We start from the raw sequence: 14,467 nt of genomic DNA, 5'->3' as shown, positions 1-14,467 counted from the left end.
ATGGATGAACACATGAAATAATGAGATCAATGTCTTACTTAAATTGAAACTAGGGTTTCTAAATTATGGCACAACTCCTAAAATGATAATTGGTAATAGAGTTGTGGTTATTAATTACTTTGAATCAAAATTAGTATTGGTTTAACATTTTATTAATCTCCACAAGATTTAATAATTAGGGTAATTCTTATTTAGGTTTAATTTAGAATCAGGGTTTAATAATTGTTATTAGGGTTTAAAATAATTAACTTGTTAACTAAAGATGTTTAAGTAAATAAGTTTTGATTTACCAAAATAATATTGGCTTATAATATTTTCTTGAGTTATTACTATTTAAAGAAAATGGAAAATAGTAATTTGCAATTAGGGTTTATGAATTACCACTAATCATTAAGTTAATCCAAATATGGTAAATAAAATTAATCCTAACATTTTACTTAGTTACTGAATAGTTAAAATTTAATTTTTACACTTAACAATTTATTGAATTCAAATTGTATTATAAATAATTGAAATGTCATAATTAATAAGGTTAAAAATAAGTGAAATTTCATTTTGTCACACATTTTTGTTTTATATTTTATTTGAATAGAATTTATTTTTGTGAGCATTTTGATATATTATTTATCTTTTTCTGAGTTGAAATGGAATTTCTATGATTTTGCAAAGTTTCAGTATTTTTCTGGAATTTGAAATAAACCTAAATACTAAATGTACCGGTTCACATAACCACTGTGACTGACGAGTGGGGCCGTTGACTAGGTCAGTTGCCACGATGGCAACGACCAGTCAACATGCATCTGGGAACCCCACCACCACGTCAGCTACGACGACGGCTTAACGCCGGCGGCCAGTAGACGACGGCGCCGCCGCTACAGGGTCTCCCCGAGCCCCCCGTGAATTGCGTTCGAACGAGAAGAGGATGAGGAACACTCTGGTGGTGGCGGAATCTACTATTAGTGCCCGGAACTTCATCGGAAACAATGGCCCGCGGCGGTGCTCTCCGGCGAGGTATCGAAATCGAGATAGAGACAGAGCTATGATGCGATAGGTAGCTCGGAAGAAGCGCAAGCTCACCTTGAAGCTCAAGGTGCGATCATCTCCGGCGATTGTCGACGGAGACGGTGGCGAGTCGCCATTCCCGGCGACGTACTGAGAAAGGAACGATCAAATTCGCCCTGCTCTGAGCTCCCCTTGAGGCCTGCTTGCTCCCAGATGATCTATACGCCAAGGCGCACCTCCTCGTCCACACGCCGGAGGCTGAAGTGGCTCCTACCGCCGTGTTCTTGATCGACGCCGGCGACAGAGAATGGAAGAATGCGAGAGATTGAGGATGAGCGAGAGGGAATGGATGGGCGGCGAGGTTCTAGGGTTTCGTGGAGAAGCTACGGGCCTATTTATAAAGCTCGGCGAGGTCAAATTGGTAAGTTCACCGCCGGCGACGGCCGAGATGTGGCGGTGACATTGATACGCAAACGAGCACGAATCAAAATGTTTCTAGATAAGCTCGGACGCGAGAAGAGTTGGGCGCGGTTTCGAGATGGTCCGCGACGTCCGGGCGTCCCTATCCATCGCGGTGAGGTGGCCTATTCTTCCTCTGCGTCGTCGATGCTCGGAGAAGAGAACGAAGACGACGACTTGCCTCGCACGATTTTTGAAGCAAGCCGAAACGGTAAGTGACTTTGGGCTGGGCCGCGTGCGGGCTGCGTTGGCTGCTTCGGGCCGGTGCGGATGCGGGCTGCGACGTGGTAGTAATGGGCTGCCAGGTAAGTTTCCCTCTCCTCTCTATTCTATTTATTTTCTGTTTTATTTTCTATTTTGATATTTCTATTTGAATTCAAATTTGAATTATGTTTTGTTTTACAGGTTCTAAAATACTTGAATATCAACATCACTTCATGATAATACTCACTGCACAATTCTTTTGTTCAAACAACTAATTAATAAATGATTAACTTGGTGTTATTGTGAAGTGCATTTTAAATTGAAAATTTGATATGGTTTAAATGTTTATTCCTTTTTATTTAGGAACAAAATCTGTTTAAATGATTTGAAGTTTATAACCGAGTGCATGGTAAACATGTCATTAATTTTTGTTATTACTTAACAATATTGAGGGTTCCCATGTATTTTATATTATGGTTAGAGTTTTAAATTAAATGGTAATGAGAATGGGATGAATTCATCATTTTATGTGAAGGATTATTTCTTAGGTTTTAAGAAGATGGTTAAGAAAGTTCTATAATCACTAATCTGGTTTTAGTAAACTTTAGCTTGAACTAATTAAGATGGATCCTATGTTTATAATTAGCAATGCATTTGCTAATGATGGTTTAATTTATAGAGCACTACTTCATTTGGTCTACTTGGATGGAAAGGTAGGGTTTTAATATTTTATGTGAAGTGATTCCTATGTGAAAGGTTTAGGGTTTTGGTGATGCTTCACTAATTGAAGTATTAAATAGGCATGAGGCATGGCAGGGTTATAATTATAATCCAAAGCAATCCATGGGTTGGAATTCACATGTAGTTTAGGGTTTAAGTTGTGATCACCAATATGATACACAACTAGAATTAGGATATGGCATAAGCTTTGGTTATGTTTTACTAATGAGACATGGCTCTCACCTCCAAGATTAAAGGTTGGTTTGAACAAGTAGAATTTAATACTACTCTAATATTCTCTAGGATAGACATGGATATGGTTAGCATCTATAACCTCTCTCACTTCTCAATATCATGGAATATCCTAAGGTTCTACTCAAGAGATGATGATATGATCCTCTAAATAGATGGTTTGCCTAGGAATTCTACCTTGGTATCTTCTGTAGCTTGTTCTTCATGAAATTTGATAAACCTGCATCTTGTGGTATGCCTCCACCTCCTAGCTTCTTCATCTTGATCCTAGCTAATTCACATGGAGTGGCTCTATGTGTTTTATTCCTTGTATCATGCTACAAGGTGATGAAATGGATGAAGGGTGTGGCTCTATTTATAGGCTTGGGCAAGCTCTAGTATCATGACACATAGGTGGTGACTCTTGTGTTGGTTTGATGAGTAAGGTGCTTGGTTGTCATGCCCTCATCCATAGCAATCCTTTGAGCATGAGGTGGCAAAGCTTGGAAAGCAAGTCATGTAGATATTTTCATCCCACATGGCAAGATCATTATCCTCTCATATGATTTATTCTTGGATAGCCAAGTGGCATTTGTCACTAGATATCTTGTGGATGGTTTTATTATTGTTGATGAGTCACTATATTATATTTGATTGGATTTATATTATAATATTGGTGAAAAGTTAAAGTTGAAGGTTATTCCTCAATTTTGGATAGTTGGGTTTGATTTCACCAAGGCATGGTCATATGAGTTTCAAAATACTCATAGTTAGTTTGATTCAAATAGTTTGAACTATAATTCGTAATGTAAATGGATTTAGTTTTATGATATTCCATGTATTTAATAAGTTATGATTTAAATAAGAATGTGTGGCTTTTATGCACTTTAGACCACTGTGGTTTACCTTATTTATAAGTGAATTAAATTACACACAAAGGTAGTTGCTAACTTTTAAGTGTTAATAAGTTAGGGTTTGATTCTTAAAGAATGTGTTGTTGTAAATCTAATTCCATTTGATCTAATCCATAGATCAAATCATCTCTACCAAAACAAGGTTTAGCAAAGATCACGAGTGAAGTTTATAGCGCTTGACTTGATGATCTACTTCAATTCCAGACAAGTCAAGTGAAACTTCGATTCTTGTGGTAAGTTTTATTTGAAAGCGCGAAAATCCCCGGATTTTCTATGCATGAATGCAATGCACACTTTGGTGTTCTCTCATTTTGTTGCCTCTAAACCTGGGATATTACGGCCTCTCCCCCTTAAACTGAACTTCGTCCCGAAGTTCGAACGCTCTCATGTTTCGGAATGTTGAAATGTCTTGAACAGATCACCATCCTTCAACTCCATGGTGATCACACTAGATATAGTTGAATATATCCCTTGTCTCGATCCTTCCTGTAGTCTTCTGATATCTGGCACTGATACTTTCTTCTATTCTATGATTTCTTCCAACACTCTAAGCTTATAGGCTTACTATCCAAAAATTCTTGGATTAAGACTTCTTATTGTGTTAATGGACTTTCCTAATGGTTGTGGTGACATCTTCCTATTTGGGTACTCAAAACTTGGTTCTACCAGCTGCGGTAATCCAGCTGCGGTGTAATATGGCACTACGATTTACCAGCTGCGATACTCAAACCTTAATTTTAAAAGATTTATTTAAGGTAGGGTATTGTTTTCCCTTACTACCATAACGAAAGTAATGGTACTTGGTAAGGTATTTACAATAGGCATGGTCCTGGTTGTTTAGTCCTATGAATGGATTAGACTCATTTAGTCCATCCAACCATGGCTTCTAGCTTTAAGCTAGTTATCTTCCTTTTGGGTTCTTTAGGTTCCATGAAAGGAATCTTTCTAATAATCATTAGTTTTGGTATAGTCAAACCCTTCGATCTTTTGTTTTTCTTTGGCCTTGATTGTCCTCTGATATCTTCTTCATCCAACTTCATTTTCTAATACTTACTTAAGTTCTCTTGGTTTTGAGTAATTACAATTACCCACTTAAGTTAAGGTATAACCCTTACTTCCTCGAGATATGAACCTCGGCTTCTGATCTGACAACCTCCTGAGAGTACTTTTATATGGATACTTCCACCAATCTTATGAAAATAGGATCGGACTTCCTCTCAGTTCAGACCTTCTTCTTGGTCCATCATACTCCAAGTATTATATCTTAATACTTCTCATTCGATCTTCCTCTCCCCTTGGAGTTTACTAATGATCTTCAAACTTCCTTTCTTCTAATCATTAAACTCCAAGGTTAGGTAGTTGGTTTAAGTCTGGTTTAGGTTTATACTTTTCTAGAGTCTCACGAAGAATTCTTTGTGGTGTATCCACACTGTTGTGGGTATCCATTATGAATCCTCCGACTAAATATTTACCAACTACGAGATACCAGCTGTGAAATACTAGCTGTGGAATCCCCTTTCTTTTAGGATAAAGAAATGTTCAAGCTGTGGGCTTTCTGGTACCAGCTGCAGACTACCTAGTACCAGATGTGGCTTATTGGATACCAGCTGTGGCTATTTTATGGTTCTAGTTAATATCTACTTACCAGTTGTGGCTACTTACATAGTTTTAGAGAAGATATACCTCACTTAACATTCTTTCTCTTCATGATTATCCTATATCAGCTGCGGTCTGATGATACCAGCTGCGACTTCACTCGTCTATTTTCCTTCTTCTAAGGTTTGTTTTGCAAGATAACCACTTGTTAACACTATGAAAATAGTATTGTAAGTGACTTCACTTGCATTCCCTTCTTCCATAGTGAATATGGCTCCACTTCTACTACTCCATATTCACTATTTTTCTCACTTTCATGATACTTCCATGTTGAAGTACTCCTTGATTGAGGATAAAAGTGAGTTTTGATTGGTCCTTCCTTCAGATTGTTGTGGTTGCTTCCCACAATTTTACTTCCTTCTTCAAGTGAACCTTCATCTTTTCTTCAAAATCTCCAGAATTCGTCACTTCCTCACACGAATACCTTTACCCTCTAGACCTATAACATCAAGTAAGAGCTTGATATTGCAACATGCATTTGCATATCAAAGTCAAACTTCATGTATGGATCTAGTCAATCAATGAAAATCCAATAAAATTCAAGAAAATCCAGCTTTGTGCTTATAATACACATCATTATATGCCTGAATATAGTAATTGGGTAAGACATCCCTAAACATCAGGATCAGATGTGTAGTATATAACACCACATAAGATAGGTTTAGGTTGTGATACTTAGCACAATACGTGAATTTCTACTAGTGGTCTCAACATTTATCTTAATTGCACATTTGCAATGAGACAAACTTGAAACACAATGGCCTAGGACAGTTGAAGTTAACCTAGTTTTTCCTTGGAAGTACTAACAAAATAGTATACCATATATATGTGCTATTGAGGACTACTTCCTATAATACAGTTAGTTCTAACATGTCTACTCTAAACACATGATTGTTTAGAATATACCACCTATAACTCTAGGATTTCTCTATGTGATATGCTCTAAATAAGCCTTCTTTAAATTAAGGACTATGGTTCTAACATTCTTGACACAGTTTCCAGGATTTTAAGGCCTAAGCTTTCGAACTATTCCCTAAATCCTACTCCTCATCATACTTCTGTTAACGTACTTATGATGTTCTACTCCATCACATCATGATTCTCAAGTGAATCATATATGATTACCAACTTTACCATGACAAGTAGACTTAAATACTCCTATCGCTCTTCCTTACCTCCTATGATTGACTCATCATAGACATATACTACCTTATATAACTTATCTTCCTTACTTACCATCAGTCATTTGACATTTTAAATGACTCTTACTTAACCATACTTGTATTGGTATACTTCCTCCAATAGGATATCTTCCTTATGGTTGTATCCTCTCTTTGGACTACCATGTGTGGTATACCAATTGTGGTCTACTACCACCCATTATCTTAAGCTCCAATGGGTTCTAGTTATTTGGAATGAAGCAAGATAACTAACTAACTTTACTTAAGAAAATAGATAAGAAAGATTGACTCAAGTGTGTCAGGATTATTCTCAAGTGAATACCCATCTCAAGTCAAAAGAATAGTTGGTTTAGCATAGTTGGCTTAACTAAGATACTTCCTATAGAAACTACCAAACCTATAGGTCTCCTTTAAAGGGTTTTAATCCTAGGGTCAAAGCATTTGCTCTGATACCAGCTGTGATGACCCGACGTACCACTTGCATGGTGTAGTACACAAGTCGTTGACATAACACAAGTGAAACACCGTTCCACCCATATTACATCTCTCGAGTGGTACAACGAAACATATGCGAGTCCAAGGTATGTCTATAGAAGTACACCCGAGCTGTTTACATAAGATCAACACAACCTCCTACTTTACGGTGAGGTAAAACTTCAAATAAAGCTCCAGAAGAACGACTCGTAATCTATATTATTGCTAACTCAAGTTCAAGAGCTACTTGGCTTGCTATAGAAATCTAGCTACTTAGGTGCTAGGATTAGGGAAAGGTTCCCTTCTATTACTAGACTAGGTTTCCATAATAATTGATGCGGAAGTTGACTCCATTGACTTCTTTGATTGGATTCTTCATCTCGTTGCAGTTGACTCCTTTGTCTTCGAGTTCCACGGTAGTTTCTCCTTCGGTGCCTTGCTCTAAGAAGGGGGTTCAAACGAGATAGAATGAGTACGAGCGTACTCGAGCAAGTTCATATTAGGAAATATGTGTATCATGCACTAGCTACAGCCATAGACCGGAAAGTCATAGGCCAATGCAAGTTTTCATAAACATTTCTTCAAAAGGTTTATTTTATTCTGAAAACTATGCCCGTCGGTCTTCACGGAGTTGACCAGAACTTCGTGGAGTTCCTTTCTGCCGCGTTCGCAGTTCCCTTCCCGGAACAGGGAGTGACGAGTCACAATTCGGTATCCTCTGCAGAGGTGCGTTACTTTTCCCATAAGAGAACTTATCCTTGTTGCCAACCGAGTAGCATGCTCGTCCACACTTCCTTTGGTGTGAGGCCAGTGTAAGATCCAAGCCCACACCGCCTTCTCCGCGACCGCAAACCCACCCTTTTGTCCGACCCTACACCTCCAGTAGACTTCCCCGATAATACGGCTTTACTCATGGTGTACTCCGGACAATCCCTCATAGATCGGAAGAGATTAACATCACCAATGGATGGGGATTTAAAAGGATTTCCCAACCTATTGCGGCGGTGCCTCCAGCACCCCACCGTCTCTCCGATCCGTTGGCGTGCGAAGGGAAAAGATACGGCTGGCTTCCCCGAGCCATTATAGATCTCATGGTCAACGCGGTTTGTACGGCGCTAGAATCACCTGGACGGCATTGGTAATTAATCCTAGGGTGATATAACCCATTGCAATGGAACCTCCACCATATCAACACATACCATGGTTCCATTGCCCACCACATAGTCATATTCATAATTGTAAAATAATACTTTGCTTTTCAATGCATGAGTGATAAGTATAGTACTTTGCATATAGTTTGATACAAATAATCAAATGACATGAGCAAGCGATGAACTTGCCTTTCTTGACTGCAAGATTATGCAGGCAAAAGCTTCGATACGTGACAACTCCAAATGCTGAAATACCATCATCGTCCGGTAAGGACAATGTTTAAAGAACTGGCAAAGATGCTATAATGCATAGTATGAGATGCAATCGTCCCGAGCGTAACCTAACCTCAATGATTTATGATGTATGAGTTGTAAAGATTTCTTTAGGGTTGGTTGCACTTTTATAATGGTTCTCAAACAAGGTTCTTATTAGGGTTTGGATATATTAGCATCATAATCAACTGATATAAGACATCATAACAATCATACACATAAAGAATAGTGGTGAAATAATATATAAAGAACAGTTGTCAATTTTAAGTTCTTCAGGACATGGTTGATGATTACTTATATTATACTTCAAAAGAATAACTTTTGAAGAACATGTTGTTTAAGAAATATTTAGTATTTCAAAGAAGAATTAGGGCTTCTAAGGTTTGATTGACATTTGTACTTCAAAAGAGTATCTTTTGAAGAACATGTTAGGTAAGAATATGAACTACTATACATAGGTGTTATGGCTTTCTAGGGTTTACTATTGGATTCATTTAGTTCACTAATAGGGTCTAGTTGGTTCTTAACTTGGGTTGGTTCTATATACAACAAGTATTGACAGGTTTATTATTATGGGTGATTATGGTATCATATCAAAGGATGATGGTCAAGATGGTTCTATAAATTAGCTATTAGGTTTACTATGGTTTCACAATTGCTTCACTAAGTAATCTAAGTGACTTATCATTTCCTAAGTAGGGTTTAGTTGATTAGGAGCATGTGATGTGATTTGCTACACAAGGTTGGTATTTGGATTTATCATCATGGTTTAACTAGGGTTTGATGGTTGAGGTTGATCCTCATGGTATGGTATATAGGAGTGGTGATCAATGGTACTAATTCAATTAACAAGTTAGGGTTTCTACCTAGGTGATACTAGTGCATCATGTAGGTTTTAATTAAGAATAGGAACATGAAATGATAATCTCATGTGACTTGGTTTATGCTAATGGATCATAATTATGTATTCAATTGTTGCTAATTAAGGTTCTATATGTCAAGTAAATCTCCCATGATCATATGTGACACATATCTAGGGTTTTAGAGTTACTACTAAAGTGTAATGATCACATGGGTTAAATCCTTAGGGTTTTAGGTTTGCAATTACTATGGATGAACACATGAAATAATGAGATCAATGTCTTACTTAAATTGAAACTAGGGTTTCTAAATTATGGCACAACTCCTAAAATGATAATTGGTAATAGAGTTGTGGTTATTAATTACTTTGAATCAAAATTAGTATTGGTTTAACATTTTATTAATCTCCACAAGATTTAATAATTAGGGTAATTCTTATTTAGGTTTAATTTAGAATCAGGGTTTAATAATTGTTATTAGGGTTTAAAATAATTAACTTGTTAACTAAAGATGTTTAAGTAAATAAGTTTTGATTTACCAAAATAATATTGGCTTATAATATTTTCTTGAGTTATTACTATTTAAAGAAAATGGAAAATAGTAATTTGCAATTAGGGTTTATGAATTACCACTAATCATTAAGTTAATCCAAATATGGTAAATAAAATTAATCCTAACATTTTACTTAGTTACTTGAATAGTTAAAATTTAATTTTTACACTTAACAATTTATTGAATTCAAATTGTATTATAAATAATTGAAATGTCATAATTAATAAGGTTAAAAATAAGTGAAATTTCATTTTGTCACACATTTTTGTTTTATATTTTATTTGAATAGAATTTATTTTTGTGAGCATTTTGATATATTATTTATCTTTTTCTGAGTTGAAATGGAATTTCTATGATTTTGCAAAGTTTCAGTATTTTTCTGGAATTTGAAATAAACCTAAATACTAAATGTACCGGTTCACATAACCACTGTGACTGACGAGTGGGGCCGTTGACTAGGTCGGTTGCCACGATGGCAACGACCAGTCAACATGCATCCGGGAACCCCACCACCACGTCGGCTACGACGACGGCTGACGCCGGCGGCCAGTAGACGACGGCGCCGCCGCTACAGGGTCTCCCCGAGCCTCCCGTGAATTGCGTTCGAACGAGAAGAGGATGAGGAACACTCTGGTGGTGGCGGAATCTACTATTAGTGCCCGGAACTTCATCGGAAACAATGGCCCGCGGCGGTGCTCTCCGGCGAGGTATCGAAATCGAGATAGAGACAGAGCTATGATGCGATAGGTAGCTCGGAAGAAGCGCAAGCTCACCTTGAAGCTCAAGGTGCGATCATCTCCGGCGATTGTCGACGGAGACGGTGACGAATTCGCCATTCCCGGCGACGTACTGAGAAAGGAACGATCAAATTCGCCCTGCTCTGAGCTCCCCTCGAGGCCTGCTTGCTCCCAGATGATCTATACGCCAAGGCGCACCTCCTCGTCCACACGCCGGAGGCTGAGTGGCTCCTACCGCCGTGTTCTTGATCGACGCCGGCGACGAGAGAATGGAAGAATGCGAGAGATTGAGGATGAGCGAGAGGGAATGGATGGGCGGCGAGGTTCTAGGGTTTCGTGGAGAAGCTCCGGGCCTATTTATAAAGCTCGGCGAGGTCAAATTGGTAAGTTCACCGCCGGCGACGGCCGAGATGTGGCGGTGACATTGATACTGCAAACGAGCACGAATCAAAATGTTTCTAGATAAGCTCGGACGCGAGAAGAGTTGGGCGCGGTTCTGAGATGGTCTGCGACGTCCAGGGCGTCCCTATCCATCGCGGTGAGGTGGCCTATTCTTCCTCTGCGCTGTCGATGCCGGAGAAGAGAACGAAGACGACGACTTGCCTCGCACGATTTTTGAAGCAAGCCGAAACGGTAAGTGACTTTGGGCTGGGCCGCGTCTGGGCTGCGTTGGCCTGCTTCGGCTGGTGCGGATCTGGGCTGCGACGTGGTAGTAATGGGCTGCCAGGTAAGTTTCCCTCTCCTCTCTATTCTATTTATTTTCTGTTTTATTTTCTATTTTGATATTTCTATTTGAATTCAAATTTGAATTCTGTTTTGTTTTACAGGTTCTAAAATACTTGAATATCAACATCACTTCATGATAATACTCATCTGCACAATTCTTTTGTTCAAACAACTAATTAATAAATGATTAACTTGGTGTTATTGTGAAGTGCATTTTAAATTGAAAATTTGATATGGTTTAAATGTTTATTCCTTTTTATTTAGGAACAAAATCTGTTTAAATGATTTGAAGTTTATAACCAGTGCATGGTAAACATGTCATTAATTTTTGTTATTACTTAACAATATTGAGGGTTCCCATGTATTTTATATTATGGTTAGAGTTTTAAATTAAATGGTAATGAGAATGGGATGAATTCATCATTTTATGTGAAGGATTATTTCTTAGGTTTTAAGAAGATGGTTAAGAAAGTTCTATAATCACTAATCTGGTTTTAGTAAACTTTAGCTTGAACTAATTAAGATGGATCCTATGTTTATAATTAGCAATGCATTTGCTAATGATGGTTTAATTTATAGAGCACTACTTCATTTGGTCTACTTGGATGGAAAGGTAGGGTTTTAATATTTTATGTGAAGTGATTCCTATGTGAAAGGTTTAGGGTTTTGGTGATGCTTCACTAATTGAAGTATTAAATAGGCATGAGGCATGGCAGGGTTATAATTATAATCCAAAGCAATCCATGGGTTGGAATTCACATGTAGTTTAGGGTTTAAGTTGTGATCACCAATATGATACACAACTAGAATTAGGATATGGCATAAGCTTTGGTTATGTTTTACTAATGAGACATGGCTCTCACCTCCAAGATTAAAGGTTGGTTTGAACAAGTAGAATTTAATACTACTCTAATATTCTCTAGGATAGACATGGATATGGTTAGCATCTATAACCTCTCTCACTTCTCAATATCATGGAATATCCTAAGGTTCTACTCAAGAGATGATGATATGATCCTCTAAATAGATGGTTTGCCTAGGAATTCTACCTTGGTATCTTCCGTAGCTTGTTCTTCATGAAATTTGATAAACCTGCATCTTGTGGTATGCCTCCACCTCCTAGCTTCTTCATCTTGATCCTAGCTAATTCACATGGAGTGGCTCTATGTGTTTTATTCCTTGTATCATGCTACAAGGTGATGAAATGGATGAAGGGTGTGGCTCTATTTATAGGCTTGGGCAAGCTCTAGTATCATGACACATAGGTGGTGACTCTTGTGTTGGTTTGATGAGTAAGGTGCTTGGTTGTCATGCCCTCATCCATAGCAATCCTTTGAGCATGAGGTGGCAAAGCTTGGAAAGCAAGTCATGTAGATATTTTCATCCCACATGGCAAGATCATTATCCTCTCATATGATTTATTCTTGGATAGCCAAGTGGCATTTGTCACTAGATATCTTGTGGATGGTTTTATTATTGTTGATGAGTCACTATATTATATTTGATTGGATTTATATTATAATATTGGTGAAAAGTTAAAGTTGAAGGTTATTCCTCAATTTTGGATAGTTGGGTTTGATTTCACCAAGGCATGGTCATATGAGTTTCAAAATACTCATAGTTAGTTTGATTCAAATAGTTTGAACTATAATTCGTAATGTAAATGGATTTAGTTTTATGATATTCCATGTATTTAATAAGTTATGATTTAAATAAGAATGTGTGGCTTTTATGCACTTTAGACCCTGTGGTTTACCTTATTTATAAGTGAATTAAATTACACACAAAGGTAGTTGCTAACTTTTAAGTGTTAATAAGTTAGGGTTTGATTCTTAAAGAATGTGTTGTTGTAAATCTAATTCCATTTGATCTAATCCATAGATCAAATCATCTCTACCCAAAACAAAGTTTAGCAAAGATCACAGTGAAGTTTATAGCGCTTGACTTGATGATCTACTTCAATTCCAGCAAGTCAAGTGAAACTTCAGTTACTGTGGTAAGTTTTATTTGAAAGCGCGAAAATCCCCCGGATTTTCTATGCATGAATGCAATGCACACTTTGGTGTTCTCTCATTTTGTTGCCTCTAAACCTGGGATATTACAATTCACAAGGGGAGACATCAAACACCCTACCATAATCTTAGAAGCCGTTGCGTCCTATGATCGTTGGATCTGGCATGCCTTTTTTAGAGTGGCCGGGTCCAACAACGACCTCAATGTACTCAATCAGTCGCCGTTGTTCACTGATGTGCTTAGGGGAGAAGCACCCATAGTGAACTTCACGGTGAATGGACATGAGTACAACTATGGTTACTACCTTGCCGACGGCATCTACCCCTCCTGGCCGGTGTTCATGAAAGGTGTTACTCTTCCACAAAATGAAAAGCATCGACGGTTCACTGCTGCTCAATCAGCTTGCCGCAAAGATGTCGAGTGTGCCTTTGGAGTGCTGAAGGCTAGGTTCAACATTCTAGCAGTTCCGAGACGCTCCTACTCAAGGCGTACTCTTGGGTTGATCATGCGTGCATGTGTCATTCTGCACAACATGATCATCGACGATGAGCGTGGTACAAATTTGGAGAACATCTATGAGACCGTTGATTCCAATGTCGGCCCTGCAATACACAACCATGCACCACCAAGCCTAGCAGCTAGGATTCAGATGGAGAACGAAATGAGGGACTCACCGATGTATACACAGCTCCAGCATGATTTGATTGAGCATGTGTGGGCTAATGCCCTAGATTATGTAATTTTTTCAAAATTTTATGTAATTTTTTCAAATTTTTATGTAATTTTTTTTATGATGTAATCGGTAACAATTTTAGTTCAATAAAATAATTTCCTTGCATTATTTTTAATGTTGTAATCTGAAAAAGAAATGCTGATGTCGAGGAGAGAGAAAAGCTGATGTGAAGGAGAGAGAAGTGAGAGCTGGCACAATAGCCCGTGCACTGGCACCGTGGGGTGAGAGTGGGGTGAGAGTGAGGGAAAAAGCTGACGTGGCAGGCTATAGTGGTGTGGTGCATTGGCACCAGCCTAAGGGAGCTCTGCTATTTCTTTTATCTTTTCTACATTCTGCTTCATCGATACAACTATGTGAGGAAAGTGTTCTGCAAGAAAATCTTCTTGTGCAAGTGGTATGATTCCCGCTGTCTCTTAATCTCATCATATATATATACTAGTTTACCGATGAGACTACAGAGTAGCACATAGCTACCATGGCAACGTTTTGTGTTCAAAAGAAAAGTTGAGCTATGTTATTTGCGACTCTCCGGTCTACGGTGGACTCATGCATGCATACACTTTATATGCCTGACTCATAC

The sequence above is a fragment of the Lolium rigidum genome, chromosome 1 (assembly GCF_022539505.1).
Source record: "Lolium rigidum isolate FL_2022 chromosome 1, APGP_CSIRO_Lrig_0.1, whole genome shotgun sequence".
Classification (NCBI taxonomy): Eukaryota; Viridiplantae; Streptophyta; class Magnoliopsida; order Poales; family Poaceae; genus Lolium; species Lolium rigidum.
Note: the sequence above shows the minus strand (reverse complement) of the source record.